Below are 16,877 nucleotides of genomic sequence, written 5' to 3'. Positions count from 1 at the left end.
TGTTCTCTTATTCAAAAACCCAAAAAGATAATTTTCCATAACCAATAATAACTACACCTCCCTGCAATTCCTTGAGAGACGACCCAAGGTTTAAATACTTCGGTTATTAATTTTTAGGGGTTTGTTACTTGTGACAACCAAATTTATTTGTACGAATGGATTCTTTGTTGGTTTAGAAACTATACTTGAAACGGGAATTTATTGTGAATTCTTTACTAGCAAAAATCCGTTCGTCAGTATTTGCTTAAGATCTCTTGGTAGCTTGACGCGCTTAGTTTGGGATCCCGGAAGCCATTGGAAGTGCAAACATTGGTGGGGATTCAAGGAAGAGCTCAAGGTTAAGCCACCCTAGCAAGGACTCCACCAAATGTCAACTTAAGGACTTTAAATAAAAGTGCTAGGTGGGAGACACCCCACCATGGTAAACTCTTTCCATTCTCTTGTACATATAATCAATGAGTGATTTGAGTTGCCATTGTAGGTAGTTCTCTTCTTTGAATATTCTTGTTTCAATGCTTTTAATGTTAGTTTGTTTAAATTGCACTTTTGTCCTTGAATTGCATTTTGCTTGAAGTGCATGTTTTGTTTGTTATGCCAAAAAACAAAAAGGGGGGCAGGGACGTGTATGCGCACATTACACGTACACGTCGATGCGTGGCTAATGCCCCATACATCATTCCAGAGAGTTGCGCAAGTTTGGCGTGAGTACTGTGCTTCTAGCGCAAGTTTCACTTCACGCGTACGCGTACATTACGCGTACGCGTCGATGCACACAAAGGACAGCACGCGTGCGCGTATAGCATGCGTACGCATCGATGCGTTAACTCAGATCCCATACATCTAACCCGAGAGTTGCACGAACTTCGCACGAACACTGTGCCTGAGGCACAACTGCCCCACGGGTACGCGTCTCTGACGCGTACGCGTCGATTGTCCATTTTGCACACCCTACGTGTGAGCGTCGACGACGCTTACGCATCGGTTGTCCTGCTTGCCTTTCACGCACACGCGTGGGCGACGCTTACGCGTCGCCTCGTGCCCTCTTTCTCCTCTATTTTCTCTCCTCTCTCCTCTCTTTCTTCTTTCTTCTCCCCTTCTCCCTTTATGCCTTTCTTATTCTCTTCTCTTCCCTTCTTACTTTCTTCTTCCCCTTTCAAAATCTCGCTTTTTATTTTCATTTTCTTTTATATGTTGCATTTGCATACCTTGCTTCATTGCATTTTAATTTTGCTTTTATAGCTTGTCCTTATTTTCTTTTCTATATTTCTTATTTTAATAATGGTGTTGTAGTCTCATACTCAATTGTTAAGATTTTCTTAGTTAGTGTTGGTGCTTCGTGACTTGTTGGATATAGATGGGTGATGAAATTTTTAAATCAATGCTTAATCTTTTATAGCTCTTGTATTCTTTGAGCATTGATATAACCGCATATTTTCTTTCATGACCCACTTTTTCTTATTTGAACTTGATGCTCAATATGCTCTTCATGCTTTGACTTTACTCATGCATCAAGTATTATTGATATGCCTTAGCTTATATTGCTCTCTTGTCTACATGTTACAGCTGTCACGTAGTTGAGGACCTTCTTCTTATTTGGCATTAGCCCCCACCTATGTTCTATTGCTTTGATATCTTTGTTGTAGGCTTAATTTTCTTTCTTTTTCTTTCCTTTTAGGTTGGCCACCAAAAAGAAGAAAAGGAAAGCTTCTAAATGGGGCAACAAACAAGTCTACCCGCATGATGCCAAGGCATCATAGGCTAGTTTCACTAGCATTTTTCTGTTAGTTTTAGTTGTTTTATGCATTTTCTTGAGCTTAAAGTAACCAAAAATGGTTAAATGAAGAACAAAGTAATGAACCATCCAAACAATATGATTTTGATGCAAATTCCATGAGTTTTAGTTATATTACTTAAATGCTATGAATGAAAGATTTCTCATGAAATTTTGCAAGACTTTGATGCAATTGTTTGGATGATTTCAGGGAAGAAGAGGCTAAGCAAGGAAGCAACAAAATCAATAAAGGAAGCTTGAATATCACATGTGGAGTTTAAGTTCCAGTTTAAGCCTAAACTGGAGCTTAAACGCCAAAATCATGAAGGATAAGAAATGCTGGGATTGAAGTTTAACCTCCAGTTTGACCTCAAACTGAAGGTTAAACGCCAGAATGAAAAGCCTCACTTAAGGAGCATTCCACGTTTAACCTCCAGTTTGACCTCAAACTGGAGGTTAAACGCCAGAATGAGTATGCCACCCAGGGAGGAGTTCCACGTTTAACCTCCAGTTTGACCTCAAACTGGAGGTTAAACGCCAGAACCAGGAAGAGTACCAGGGGCCATTCCACGTTTAAGCTCCAGTTTGACTCAAACTGGAGCTTAAACGTGTTCGATAGTTTTTTCACTCCAGGGTTGCTCTCTCCATCTCCACGTTTAACCTCCAGTTTGACCCCAAACTGGAGGTTAAACGTGTTCGACACCTCCAGGGCCACCATTCCAAGCTTCCACGTTTAACCTCCAGTTTGACCTCAAACTGGAGGTTAAACGTGTTCGACCTCCAGTATGCCTCCACCCTTTTCCACGTTTAACCTCCAGTTTGACCTCAAACTAGAGGTTAAACGTGTTCGACCTCCAGGGCTGCCCTTCCTATCTCCACGTTTAAGCTTCAGTTTAACCTTAAACTGAAGCTTAAACGTGTTCGACTACATGACTCTCCAGGGCTACCTACTTCCATTTCCACGTTTAAGCTTCAGTTTAACCTTAACTGAAGCTTAAACGTGCTTCTACAAATGGCCTCACTGGAAGTGTCTGGCGTTTAAGTTGCAGTTTAAGCTTAAACTACAACTTAAACGCCACTCTTGAAAAGGGTTTCTGGGCCAAAAATATTGTGATTTAAGTTAGTCTTTGAGCACAATTATTAACTTAAACTTACTTTGGTATGAAACCCAATTGAATATCATGGTTTATGGGATTGGGCCTGAAGGATTGATGAGTTTGAAATCTCAATTTATTGAGTCATGTGTCATTATTTGATTATCACTAAGTTGGCTCAATAAATGTTACAGGATCTGGATCAACAACCTCATCAAGATTATGGATCATAAACCCAAGGCAAAAGGAAAGCAAGGAGAGGCCTCAAAGCCCAAGAAGCACAACTGAAGCTCAATATAGAAAGTGTATAAATAGGATAGAAGTTAAGTTAGAGAGAACTTTTACTTTCACTTTTAGCCAGTTTTCTTTTTCTTTGTAATTGAATTCAGAGCTATGATTCACTAAACCCCCTTTCATTGGGTTAGGGAGCTCTATTGTAATTCAATGAATCAATAATAGTTTATCTTCTTCTTCAATCTTTTCTCTTGAATTTTGTTAGAAAGCTTCTCGATCTAACTCCATTGAGTAGTTGTCTTGGGAAAGAGACTACTCATACTTGGAATCTTTCGGAGCCTTGGGAAAGGAATGGAGGATTCATGCTAGAGAAGCTTTCTCACAGTGGATTGGATTGGGGTTTGGATGGATATTGTGACATGTAATCCTACCAAATTGTGGTTCATGAAATTGTGTGGTATAATCAGTGATCAAGCATCATCTCTTCTTATGAACATTTAAACCAAGGGATTGGGAATTTGTTTGTTTTTAGAGAGCATTGGTGAGCCAAGGAATTGGGATCCAATCATATAAGATTGCCAAGCAAAATTCAATGAATGCATTGGTTGAGGAAGAGATTTACATGTTTTGATTCGGAGATTTCAATATCTCCTAAACCCAATGAATTCCCCATTTCTGAATTCCACTTTCTCTTTACATTCTGCAATTCAATTCTTGCAATCATCCCCATTCCCTTTTAATTTCAGCAATTTACATTCTGCTCTTTAATTCATGCAATTTAAGATTCAGCCATTTAATTTTCTTGTCATTTACTTTTCCCGCCAATTTTACATTCCGCAATTCTCATCTCAAATCTTGATTCCGCTCAACTAGAACACACTTCTAATCCGAATTGCTCACTCAACCAATCCTTGTGGGATTCGACCTCACTCTATTGTGAGTTTTTACTTGACAACGATAACCGGTGCACTTGCCGGAAGGAATTTTGCCGATCGTGCAATTTCCTAAATCGTAGCATAACACGTTTATGCGCATCAAGTTTATGGCGCCGTTGCCGGGGATTGGTTTTCGATTGACAATTCTCAAATTGGAAGCTAACTAGATTGAGCAATTTTCTCTTGCTTTGATTAATTCTGTTCTAGATACTTGTTGAATTTTAATTTCTGCACTTGGTTACATGCTTTCCTTCTTTATGCCTTTAAATTCATGCAACTAACTCACTGACTCACTAACTGTTTGATTTAATTCCTCAATTGATCTAACCATACTCTTCCATTAACCAAGAGTATTTTACCTGTTTGTGTTTGAGCTGTGTTCTTGTATGACAGGTAGGAGAGGAGAGACATCAACTCCTCTATATACCGAACCGGAAAGGACCCTTCATAGACTTAGAAGGGAAGCAAGAGGGAAGAGAGTAGTGGGAGAAGAGGAATCTGAAGGAGAATCTGAGGACAATTTTGAGGAAGCTCTAGATCTCAACATGGATAGAGAAGTTCACAACCATGAGAGAGCTGATGGAAACAATGCCATTCCTGAGAGGAGGGTTCTTAGTTCATACATAAACCCAACCTCTGGGAATTGTGGTAGTAGCATCCAGAAACCACCCATTCAGGCCAACAATTTTGAGCTCAAGCCACAGCTAATATCATTGGTGGAAAATCATTGTTCCTTTGGAGGAAGTGCTAATGAAGACCCAAACCAACATATCACAAAATTCCTGAGAATTTGTGACACTGTGAAGTCCAATGGAGTCCAGGAAGATGCCTATAAACTGCTCTTGTTCCCATTTTCACTTAGGGACAAGGCAGCTAAGTGGCTGGAATCATTCCCAAGAGGGAGTCTAACCACATGGGATGAGGTGGAAGGCAAGTTTCTGGCACGTTTCTACCCTCCACAAAAGGTCAATAGGCTTCGATCTGAGGTCCAGACTTTTAGACAACAAGATGGTGAAACTCTCTACGAGGCATGGGAGAGATTCAAGGACTTGACAAGGAAATGCCCACCAAACATGTTCCATGATTGGGTGCAATTGCACATCTTCTATGATGGGCTCTCTTATGAATCAAGGAAGGCTGTAGACCATTCATCAGGAGGTTCATTGAACAAGAAAAAGACTGTGGAAGAAGCCATTGAAGTGATCGAGACAGTGGCTGAGAATGAATACTATTATGCATCAGAAAGGCACAACACTAAGGGAGTCATGGAGCTGAACCATGTTGATACAATTCTAGCCCAAAACAAGGTGTTTGCCAAGCAACTAGCAGAGCTTACCAGGCAATTAGAAACAAAGCAAGTGGCTGCAATACACACACAAGATCAAGAGGAAGTAGGCATTGAAGGAGGTGATTGGGATGAGGTTAACTATGTGGGAAACCAACAAAGGCAATCATATGATCCACACTCCAACACTTACAACCCAGGCTGGAGAAACCACCCAAACTTTGGGTGGGGAAACCAACAAACCCAACCACAAAACCACAAACCTTACAACCACAACCAACAAAACAATTCCACATACCAAAACTCCAACCAAAGATCATACCAAGCCACACAAAACACTTACCCCCAATCATCATATCATGGCCAAAATAATCAACATACCCAACCTAATCCGAATCAACAATTTCAAGATCAATTAAACCGGATGGAAGGAATGATGGCAACCATGAGCCAAGACATAATTGAATTGAAGAGCTTCAGGGATGATGTGAGAACTACCTTAAGAAACCATGGTGAAAAACTCAAAAGGTTGGAATCTCAAGTAGGAGAGCTATCTCAACAGGCACCCAAATCAACTGTAGTGTTCCCTAGTGACACAGAAAAGAATCCTAAGGGGGAACAAAAGAGAGTAAGATGGGAAGAGTGCAAGGCCATCACCATATTGAAGGAAGTCTCAGAAGAAGAAGGAATCAGGTCCTCACAGCAGGAACCAGAAATCTTGAAAGAAGATGTGGAAGAAGTTAAGCAGGAAAGTGGAACTGAGCAAGCCAAGGATCTGCAAAAAGGCATGATGGAAGTATACCAACCAAAAGCACCATTTCCCGAGAGGTTAGGAGGAGGTGAAAAAAGGAAAACCTATTCAAGGTTTCTAGAGACATTTAATTCTCTGCATGTCAATATTCCCTTTCTTGAGATTCTTCATCAAATGCCCACACACATCAAGTATTTAAAGGAATTGTTAAGCAAGAAAAGAGTTTTGAAGGGAGGACAAACGGTAACAATGAACAAAGAATGCAGTGCTCTCATCAAGAAGGACACACTCTCTAAGAAAACGGACCCAGGAAGTTTTCATATCCCTTGCATCATAGGGGAAACAAAAATTGACAGAGGATTCTGTGATCTAGGAGCTAGCATATAGTGGTGAGTATTCCCGCCTGTCACGCGGGTGACCCGGGTTCGATCCCCGGCAACGGCGCCACATAAACTTGATGCGCATAAACGTGTTATGCTACGATTTAGGAAATTGCACGATCGGCAAAATTCCTTCCGGCAAGTGCACCGGTTATCGTTGTCAAGTAAAAACTCACAATAGAGTGAGGTCGAATCCCACAAGGATTGGTTGAGTGAGCAATTCGGATTAGAAGTGTGTTCTAGTTGAGCGGAATCAAGATTTGAGATGAGAATTGCGGAATGTAAAATTGGCGGGAAAAGTAAATGACAAGAAAATTAAATGGCTGAATCTTAAATTGCATGAATTAAAGAGCAGAATGTAAATTGCTGAAATTAAAAGGGAATGGGGATGATTGCAAGAATTGAATTGCAGAATGTAAAGAGAAAGTGGAATTCAGAAATGGGGAATTCATTGGGTTTAGGAGATATTGAAATCTCCGAATCAAAACATGTAAATCTCTTCCTCAACCAATGCATTCATTGAATTTTGCTTGGCAATCTTATATGATTGGATCCCAATTCCTTGGCTCACCAATGCTCTCTAAAAACAAACAAATTCCCAATCCCTTGGTTTAAATGTTCATAAGAAGAGATGATGCTTGATCACTGATTATACCACACAATTTCATGAACCACAATTTGGTAGGATTACATGTCACAATATCCATCCAAACCCCAATCCAATCCACTGTGAGAAAGCTTCTCTAGCATGAATCCTCCATTCCTTTCCCAAGGCTCCGAAAGATTCCAAGTATGAGTAGTCTCTTTCCCAAGACAACTACTCAATGGAGTTAGATCGAGAAGCTTTCTAACAAAATTCAAGAGAAAAGATTGAAGAAGAAGATAAACTATTATTGATTCATTGAATTACAATAGAGCTCCCTAACCCAATGAAAGGGGGTTTAGTGAATCATAGCTCTGAATTCAATTACAAAGAAAAAGAAAACTGGCTAAAAGTGAAAGTAAAAGTTCTCTCTAACTTAACTTCTATCCTATTTATATACTTTCTATATTGAGCTTCAGTTGTGCTTCTTGGGCTTTGAGGCCTCTCCTTGCTTTCCTTTTGCCTTGGGTTTATGATCCATAATCTTGATGAGGTTGTTGATCCAGATCCTGTAACATTTATTGAGCCAACTTAGTGATAATCAAATAATGACACATGACTCAATAAATTGAGATTTCAAACTCATCAATCCTTCAGGCCCAATCCCATAAACCATGATATTCAATTGGGTTTCATACCAAAGTAAGTTTAAGTTAATAATTGTGCTCAAAGACTAACTTAAATCACAATATTTTTGGCCCAGAAACCCTTTTCAAGAGTGGCGTTTAAGTTGTAGTTTAAGCTTAAACTGCAACTTAAACGCCAGACACTTCCAGTGAGGCCATTTGTAGAAGCACGTTTAAGCTTCAGTTAAGGTTAAACTGAAGCTTAAACGTGGAAATGGAAGTAGGTAGCCCTGGAGAGTCATGTAGTCGAACACGTTTAAGCTTCAGTTTAAGGTTAAACTGAAGCTTAAACGTGGAGATAGGAAGGGCAGCCCTGGAGGTCGAACACGTTTAACCTCCAGTTTGAGGTCAAACTGGAGGTTAAACGTGGAAAAGGGTGGAGGCATACTGGAGGTCGAACACGTTTAACCTCCAGTTTGAGGTCAAACTGGAGGTTAAACGTGGAAGCTTGGAATGGTGGCCCTGGAGGTGTCGAACACGTTTAACCTCCAGTTTGGGGTCAAACTGGAGGTTAAACGTGGAGATGGAGAGAGCAAACCTGGAGTGAAAAAACTATCGAACACGTTTAAGCTCCAGTTTGAGTCAAACTGGAGCTTAAACGTGGAATGGCCCCTGGTACTCTTCCTGGTTCTGGCGTTTAACCTCCAGTTTGAGGTCAAACTGGAGGTTAAACGTGGAACTCCTCCCTGGGTGGCATACTCATTCTGGCGTTTAACCTCCAGTTTGAGGTCAAACTGGAGGTTAAACGTGGAATGCTCCTTAAGTGAGGCTTTTCATTCTGGCGTTTAACCTTCAGTTTGAGGTCAAACTGGAGGTTAAACTTCAATCCCAGCATTTCTTATCCTTCATGATTTTGGCGTTTAAGCTCCAGTTTAGGCTTAAACTGGAACTTAAACTCCACATGTGATATTCAAGCTTCCTTTATTGATTTTGTTGCTTCCTTGCTTAGCCTCTTCTTCCCTGAAATCATCCAAACAATTGCATCAAAGTCTTGCAAAATTTCATGAGAAATCTTTCATTCATAGCATTTAAGTAATATAACTAAAACTCATGGAATTTGCATCAAAATCATATTGTTTGGATGGTTCATTACTTTGTTCTTCATTTAACCATTTTTGGTTACTTTAAGCTCAAGAAAATGCATAAAACAACTAAAACTAACAGAAAAATGCTAGTGAAACTAGCCTATGATGCCTTGGCATCACAACACCAAACTTAATACTTGCTTGTCCCTAAGCAAGTCCTGAGTTATTTGAGAAGAAAGTATGAACAGAAAGTAATTACATTGGCTATATTAGCAAGCATTTGAAGTTCATCAGAAGGGTTCTATGCAGAAAGTCGCAGCATCACTTTTTCATACTTATCAGGTAGGATTACCACTTTTTCATTGCATCCATCAAAAATTGCTATGGCCTCCTGTTATTCTTATGTCTTTGGCACTTTTCTTTTGTTTTTCTTTTCCTTTTCTTAGAGCTTCTTTTGCTCCTTGTTTGCTTAGTGTCATGTGTTGCACAAGCCTTTGGCATTTTCTTTTTCTTATCAGTGCACTACACATATCCACTTTAGGCATTTTAGTTCACATTCCTTCTTGAGACATTGGTGCCCAGCACCTCTTTGTGTGACTAAATGTTTTGTATTGAGGTTGCTCTTGATAATGGACTTTTGGTTGATAATCCCGGGTTAGTTAACCCAAGTTACCAAGTGTTGAAACACTCTTCAGAACCTAGTCATCCAAGCATATCCTTAATACATAAACACCACAGGCATTTGTCTCAGAAGTTCAAACCATTGGTGCCTAGCTTATTTTCTCAATTTTTTTTGCTTTTTGGTTGCCTTTTTCCGTGGCTTTTTCTTTTCCTTTTTCTTTCTTTTTCATGGCCAAAGACATTTTTTTCATCAAGATCCATAGACAATTTTTACTTTCTACATAAAAATGATAATTCTACACTCTAATTTTAGTGATCTGACTAAACAATCAAGCATGCATACCACCACTTAATTCTACTTGATTTGTCACTAATTTAGCCAAGTTACTTTTGTTCAAACTTTTCTTTTATTTTTTTGGAAACAGAACAGGCATGGCACGCACTTGTTTAAGAAGGTGAAGTTATATCCAAACATCTAGGCATTCACTTTATTCAAAGCACTTAACAAACACACATACTAAAAAAAACGACTCATAAAAAAAAAAAGACTCCACCTAACACTTAAATGACTTATGATGAAAACACGTTCATAAAGACAATTCACCAATTATCATTTGATTATTAAGGAACGAGACCACCTCTTGTTTATTGCTTGGTTCTTCTTAATTCTTGGGATCCTGCTTCTTCTTGCTTCCTGCCTCTTTTTGACCACTTGTGCTTCCTTTGTCTTTTCTTATGAGCTTTTTCCAGAATCCAGCCTTTTTCATCGTTTCTTCCACTCCTTTTTCAAGGATCATTGCCTTGTTTATTTCTCCTTCTTTCCTCCCTTTGAAATACTCATCATAAGCTGGGAATGCTGGGTCCATCTTGTGTAGATGTTCCCCTATGTAGTTAAGCTTGATTTGCGAACTGATGTTGTAGTCAGCTTGGACTGAGTATCTTGCATTCTGTAAAGTAGTGGCTTCCTTGATTGCCAAGACATTGGCATCTTGGTGTTGGCATATGTGGCTGAAGGATTCCTGTAAGTGTAGATTTTGTTCCCTTTGCAGATCAAAGAATCTTGATTCAAAGTTCCTTTGCATATCCATCATTTTTAGATGAAAGTCTTCTTGTCTTTCCTGAGACCTCATGTATTGTTGAGACATTCCTTCCATGATTTCCTGCATTCTGCTCATATCCATGGGGTCTCTGGGAATTCGTTGTCTTCTTTCAGGAGTTGCTTGCTCTTCTTGCTCTTCTTCTCTGTCTTCTCCTTCCTGTCTTTCTTGTTCTGCTTCTTGCTCGGCTTCCACTTGTTGCCCTTCTTCATTTCTTCTTCTTGTATGTCTTGGAGGAGTTGGGCCAAGAGTCATTCTGTGTGCAGTTATGGCCAGCCCAGGATATAGCCAATTAGGTCTTTCATCCTCAAGTGGTACTTGGGCATCGATGCATAGTCTAATGATGGTGCTAGGGAAATGAAGCCAGGATTCAGGGTCACTTTTCTCACTAAACTCTTGTATCTGTTCAGCAATGAGTTTATGAACTTTGATCTCTCCTCCAACCATAATGCAATGTAGCAAGATGGCTCTTTTAGGGACTATTTCTGAAGAGTTTGCAGTGGGTAGGATGGATCTCCTAACTATTGCATACCACCCTTTAGCTTCAGGTGTTAGGTCTCCTCTTCTCAAGACTCTTGGAGCCCCTCTTGTTTTTCTCACCCATTCAGCTCTGATGGCACAAAGGTCTTCAGCAATAGTTGTATAGTCAGGTTCTCCTCTCATCCTTTCTTCATAACTTGCTTGGCTGAAATGTATGTTTTTCAGGCCAAGAGTTTTCATGATTGCTTTGGGACTGAAGTCAACTTCCACCCCTCTCACATAGCTTTTGTATGTGGGGTTCTTGGTTTGATCCTCCCTTACTGCATTTGCATAAAACTCCTTCACCAAGTTGATGTTGATTCTAGTGATTGGCTTAGTTAGGAGCTCCCACTTCCTCTTTTTGATCTTTTCCCAAACACCTGGGAACTCATCCTTTTCAAGTTCAAAGGGGACCTCAGCTAGTACCGTTTTAGGTCTCATCCATTCAGCTTGAATCTCATGGAACACTGATCTGTATCTCCATGCATCGAATCCCCTGTTTTCCTCCATTGGCTGCTTGTCTTTTCTTCTTTTGTGGCTAGATGAAGCTGCCATTTTGGTAAGTGACAACTAAAGTTGACAAGGTGAAGCAAGAAGTGTTGTTGGAGGTGTGGTGAGATTGTTTTCGGCAAGAGATGGTTATGCTATGATGAAGGAAAAAGTGTATGAAGGATGATTGGTGGTGTGGGACTCGTTCCCCAAGTGGTTCTTTATAGTGCCCATGAGTGAAAAATGAACGGCTAGGGTGGTTTGTGAAGGGTGGCTTGATGGTAAATATATGAATTGTAGATAAGGACGATTGGTTTTTCATTTTCTTGGAAGTATTCTGGATGCATTAGGTTGTACATGTAGCTTTCTTTTCTTGCAGAACTTCCTTTTCCCATGTGTTAGTTTCAAAGATTTATGAATTTTCTTTTTGACCAAGCACGTACCTCCCTTTGTCTTTTTCCTCCATTTTTGTCTTTTCTTTTGTACCTGCACAAACAAACAAATTTGCTATCATTTTTCGGTCCATGTGAATTATGAATAGTATTTGCACATGTAAATCAATGCTTGTCTTTATGAGCTTATAGCCGTGACTTCTACATGTATGCACACTTATTATTTGGACACCAAACTTAGTTTTTGGTTAAGTCTCCTGATGACATGAAATCCATATTGGTTGTCCTTAATGAGTGTGCATATTTCTAATAAATCATAGTCACCTTGGCTCTTTGATTCTAAACAAAGTGACTACCCTAAGTAATTGAAACTAAAGCATTAAAACATGTGAATGGTATACTTGTCATGAATTTTGAAATCCAGAGGAACTTCTTGCTTTTCATAAACTGTGTTCAAAAAGAACACCAAACTTAATGTTTGGTTGTGCACCTTGAATGAAAGATGGAATTCAATTTGAGTAAGATTTGGGAGTGCCATCAGGCACACCAACTTAGAGACCAATTGTAATTTACATGCACGGTTTAGTGCACTTAATCAATAGTTGTCCTGAGGATTCAAGTTCATGCATAAGAAACCATTCTTTATTAGATGTAAAGCAAAGCACTAAAGATTAAGGATACTAAAAACATGGGTTGCCTCCCATGAAGCGCTTCTTTAACGTCACTAGCTTGACGGTTGTCCCTTGCTAGGGTGGATTGTAGTGCTTGACGTCCTCTCCTCTCACTATGAAAACGTCCCCTCTTGATTCATTCATGACCTCTAAATGTTCCATAGAAAGAACTTTCTTGATTGTGAACACATGAGGGAGCTGGGAAGGAATGGTCTTGAGGCCAGGTGGGATTGGCAGATAATGACTTGAGACCACTTTATCTCCCGGAGAAAAACCTTCAGTGGGAATTTTCTTGTTTCTCCATCCTCTTGGCAATCTCCCTATCACTCTTCCCTTTCTCTTGAGGATTTCTTCATTGACCTTTATGTCAGGAGGATCCTTCTGATCTGTTTCCACTGATTCTTGTGGCTCTAACTCTTGCAACTCTTGTTTGCCTTCCAATGACTGTTTTAGAGTCTCAGCTGCTGGATTACTTTCCTCCAAACACGGATGGCTACTATCATCTTTAGGCTTTTCAGATTCTGGTTCAGGCTCAGATGCAGGTTTGAAGACTTTGAAAATGAGCTGTTCATCATGTATTCTCAGAATTAGTTCTCCTTGTTCTACATCTATGAGCGCTCTAGTAGTGGCTAGAAATGGTCTGCCCAGAATGATAGGGTGTAAATAGCTTTCCTCCATGTCCACAATGACAAAGTCTGTGGGGAAATAATAATCTCCTACTTTCACCAGCACATTTTCAACTACCCCTTCAGCTTGCTTCTGAGTTTTGTCAGCCAGTTGTATGATTACATCAGTGGATCTCACCTCGTTCAGTTGTAGCCTCTTCATAAGAGTTAGAGGCATCACCGCACAACCCTTTGAAGACACTCATCAATTGTAGCAACCCGTCCACCTTACTCCTCTTTGCAAGCATCGAGGACGATGCAATCTTTAAGTGTGGAGAGGTCGTCCGACCGATCTCCATGGGTAACAATTTCCTTTTTCAACACCAATTTTTCAATTTTTGTCTTTGTTAGATTAGTTATTGCATTGCATGATAGGTTGCATGTTAGTTAGAATTTATACATATTTTACGACTTCTTTCTTGTTAGATCTACTTGGTTAGGGTAATGATTTCCTTTCCAAGAAACTGTTTTTAGTGCACCCTACCAATTTGAAAAAAAAATTGTTGAACTTGCTTGAAAAAATTTATTTTGGAACATGGTTTTAGAGCCAAGAACACAAGCAAGCGATACTTGAGCCAATTGCGTGGTTACATCTTATAACCACTTATCCTCCTTCTTGTGTGCATTATTCTCTTTCTATGATTGTAATCTTTGATTTGTTTGATTCTTTAAGTCCATTATTTTGTGTATTCATGCATTTATATGATTGAGGCCATTGTTTCATTTAGCTCACTTACCCAAATAGCCTACCTTTTATCAACCTTTGTTAGCCAACTTTGAGCCTACGATTAATCCACTTTGTTCTTAATTTTAGCACATTACAAGCCTTGAAGCGAAAAACAATAAATGTCCTTAATTTGGATCTTTGATTAGCTTAGGCTAGTGTGGGTGTCATTCAAATGTGGGAAAACTTGGGGCATTGGTTGAGAGAAAGGGGTGTTTTTATTTTGTATTTCTATATTTGGGAATTGGGTACATACTTGTTCATACCCTGGGTCGAGTTATGCGATCTGGGTTGGACGAAGATCAGAACGACCGACCTCTTGAAAGGTTGGTCCATTACCGACCTCTTGAAAGGTTGATCCATTACCGACCTCTTGAAAGGTTAGTCCATTACCGACCTCTTCACAAAGAGCTCGGCCAAATCGCTATAAGGCCCAAAGCAAAGGATCCCCGCTCACCAAAAGGCGGTGGACTAAAAGATAAAGATCGCCTCCATAAAAAGATAAGATAAGATAACAAACTTATCTCAAGGAAGATCACTCCCCACTACTATAAATTTACTGGAGCACCCAAGTATAACTCATACTCTGATTCTACACAAAATACCTGCTCAAAGCCCATGCTAACTTAAGCATCGGAGTCTCTTGCAGGTACCACCCCCCTCCGGTGATCAAGGATTAGCAACATCCCAAGACTCAACAAGTCGGATACGGCAGCTCCAGCCACCACAACAGATCTCGTTCGAGATCGATCTTCAGTTTCAGGTAACCCTCGGAACATTGGCGCCGTTGCCGGGGAACCTGGAAGTCATCCCATTATCATGGAGGATAACCTAGAAAATGATCACAACTCTGTCTTGGAGGACAAAATGCCACATAAGAACATAGAAGCCACACTAAAAGATGCACCTCAAAACAAGGGGATAAACAACCCCCAAACACGAAAATCTTGGAAGCTATCTAAGAACAACAGCATTGCCTTAAACAGCTGGAACAAGAAGCCGACCGGCAGTAGGAGGCCGAGCGAGACCTTTGGAGAGAAACAAGACGGCATCGAGAAATGGAGGACAAGCTCCTCAAGCTCCAAGCTGATCTCGAAACAAAAACTACTCGTTCCAGTCATGAAGATAACTCCCACAAGGACCAAGATCCGTTCAAAAAAGAAATCATGAAGGCTAAAAGTCCCGAAGGATTTTAAAGCCTCCGACATGACTCTTTATGACGGTACATCTGATCCAAGCCATCATCTCAGCAATTTTAGAAGTCGGGTGTATCTTACGGATGCCTCAGATGCAATCCGTTGTAAAGCTTTCCCAACTACTTTGACTAAGACGGCAATAAAATGGTTCGATAGTTTACCGCCAAGATCAATAGCAAGCTTCGATGATCTCGCCAAAAAGTTCCTAGCCAGATTCTTCATCTAGAAAGACAAAGCCAAACATGCCCCAAGCCTCTTAGGGATTAAGCAAGGAGATCGGGAGAGCCTCCGCAGCTACATGGAAAGATTCAACAAATCATGTCTGGATATACAAAGTTTGCCTACAGAGGCAGCCATCATGGGTCTCATCAATGGCCTAAGAGAACGGCCCTTTAGCCACTCCATATCAAAAAAGCATCCAACATCTTTGAACGAAGTACAAGAAAGGGCAGAAAAGTATATTAATATGGAGGATAACTCTCGATTAGGAAAAATCTCAAAATCCGGATTCTCCTACCTACCTCGGGACAAGGATAAAGAGTCCAGGAAAAAAGAAGATCAGCCTACTGAAAAACCTAGAAAATACCACAACTACACTCCACTCAGAGTGTCCCTTGTGGATGTATTCAGAGAAATATACAACACTGAAAAGATCCCGCCCCCTCATCCGATTAAACATAAAAGAGGAGGAAGTCGGACAGAGTATTGTGAATACCACCGAGTCTACGGGCACCCTACCAACGACTGCTACGACCTAAAGAACGTCATAGAAAAGTTAGCCTAGGAAGGAAGATTAGACAGGTTCCTGGCCAATAAAATAGATGAACCAAAGAAAAGAAGAAGGGATGAAGAGGTCGGACGAGCTGAACGTCCCATCACACCCCTGAGAGGTATATTCAAAGGATCAATGGAGGATTCGCAGGAGGGGGATCTCTAAGTCGTCACGAAAGAGACACCTTAAGGAAGTGTACCATGTTGGAGGAGGAGACAGGTCGGTCGACCTCCCCAATATCACCTTCACTCAAGAAGATGCCACGGGCATCATCCCAGGGCATGTTGACCCCATGATCATCACCATAATACTTGCCAACACCAACCTCCACCGAACATTAATCGACCAGGGAAGCTCCACGGACATCTTGTTCAAATCCGCCTTCGACAAGCTCGGCCTACAAGATAAAGAGCTCAGAGCGTATCCGAATAGCTTGTTCGGACTCGGAGACACCCCGATTCAACCACTAGGATACATCTCCCTGCATACAACCTTTGGGAAAGGAACTCGGTCCAAGATGTTGCGCATAGACTATATTGTAGTCAACGTGAGCTCAGCCTACAACGCTCTGATAGGTCGGACAATGCTGAACCAGCTCGCCGCGGTGGTCTCCACTCCACACCTATGCATAAAGTTCCCCACTCCGAAAGGGATCGCTACCATAAAGAGAGACAAAAAACTCGCACGACGCTGTTACAACGAAAGTCTAAACATTAAAGGCGACCCCAGAGGTAAAGAAACCAATACTATAGAACTCGGGGGAATTCCAGCTCGCGAAGAAGTCCACCCTCAGCCAGAAGGTGACACCTAAGAAGTTCAAATTGGAGATGCTCCAGACAAAATAACAAGTATAGGAGCAAATCTGAGAGAAGACTTAAAAGAACTGCTAATAAAGCTCCTAAAAGATAACTCTGACCTCTTTGCATAGAAGGCCACTGACATGCCTGGTATTGATCCCGGACTAATGTGTCACAAGTTAGCCGTATA

The 16,877-nt window shown here is 40.6% G+C and overlaps 1 non-coding gene across 1 annotated transcript; it reads right to left on the bottom strand.

Moving 5' to 3' along the window:
- Nucleotides 1–5,005: 5,005 nt before the first annotated feature.
- LOC148544255 (small nucleolar RNA R71) lies at nt 5,006–5,109 on the bottom strand. Its single transcript, XR_015901892.1, has one exon. It is a non-coding gene; the product is annotated as a small nucleolar RNA R71 (small nucleolar RNA).
- Nucleotides 5,110–16,877: the final 11,768 nt, after the last annotated feature.

The sequence above is a fragment of the Arachis ipaensis genome, chromosome B9 (genome assembly GCF_059453495.1).
Source record: "Arachis ipaensis isolate K30076 ecotype BB chromosome B9, ASM5945349v1, whole genome shotgun sequence".
In the NCBI taxonomy this organism is placed as follows: Eukaryota; Viridiplantae; Streptophyta; class Magnoliopsida; order Fabales; family Fabaceae; genus Arachis; species Arachis ipaensis.
This window is presented reverse-complemented; position numbering and strand designations above follow the sequence as displayed.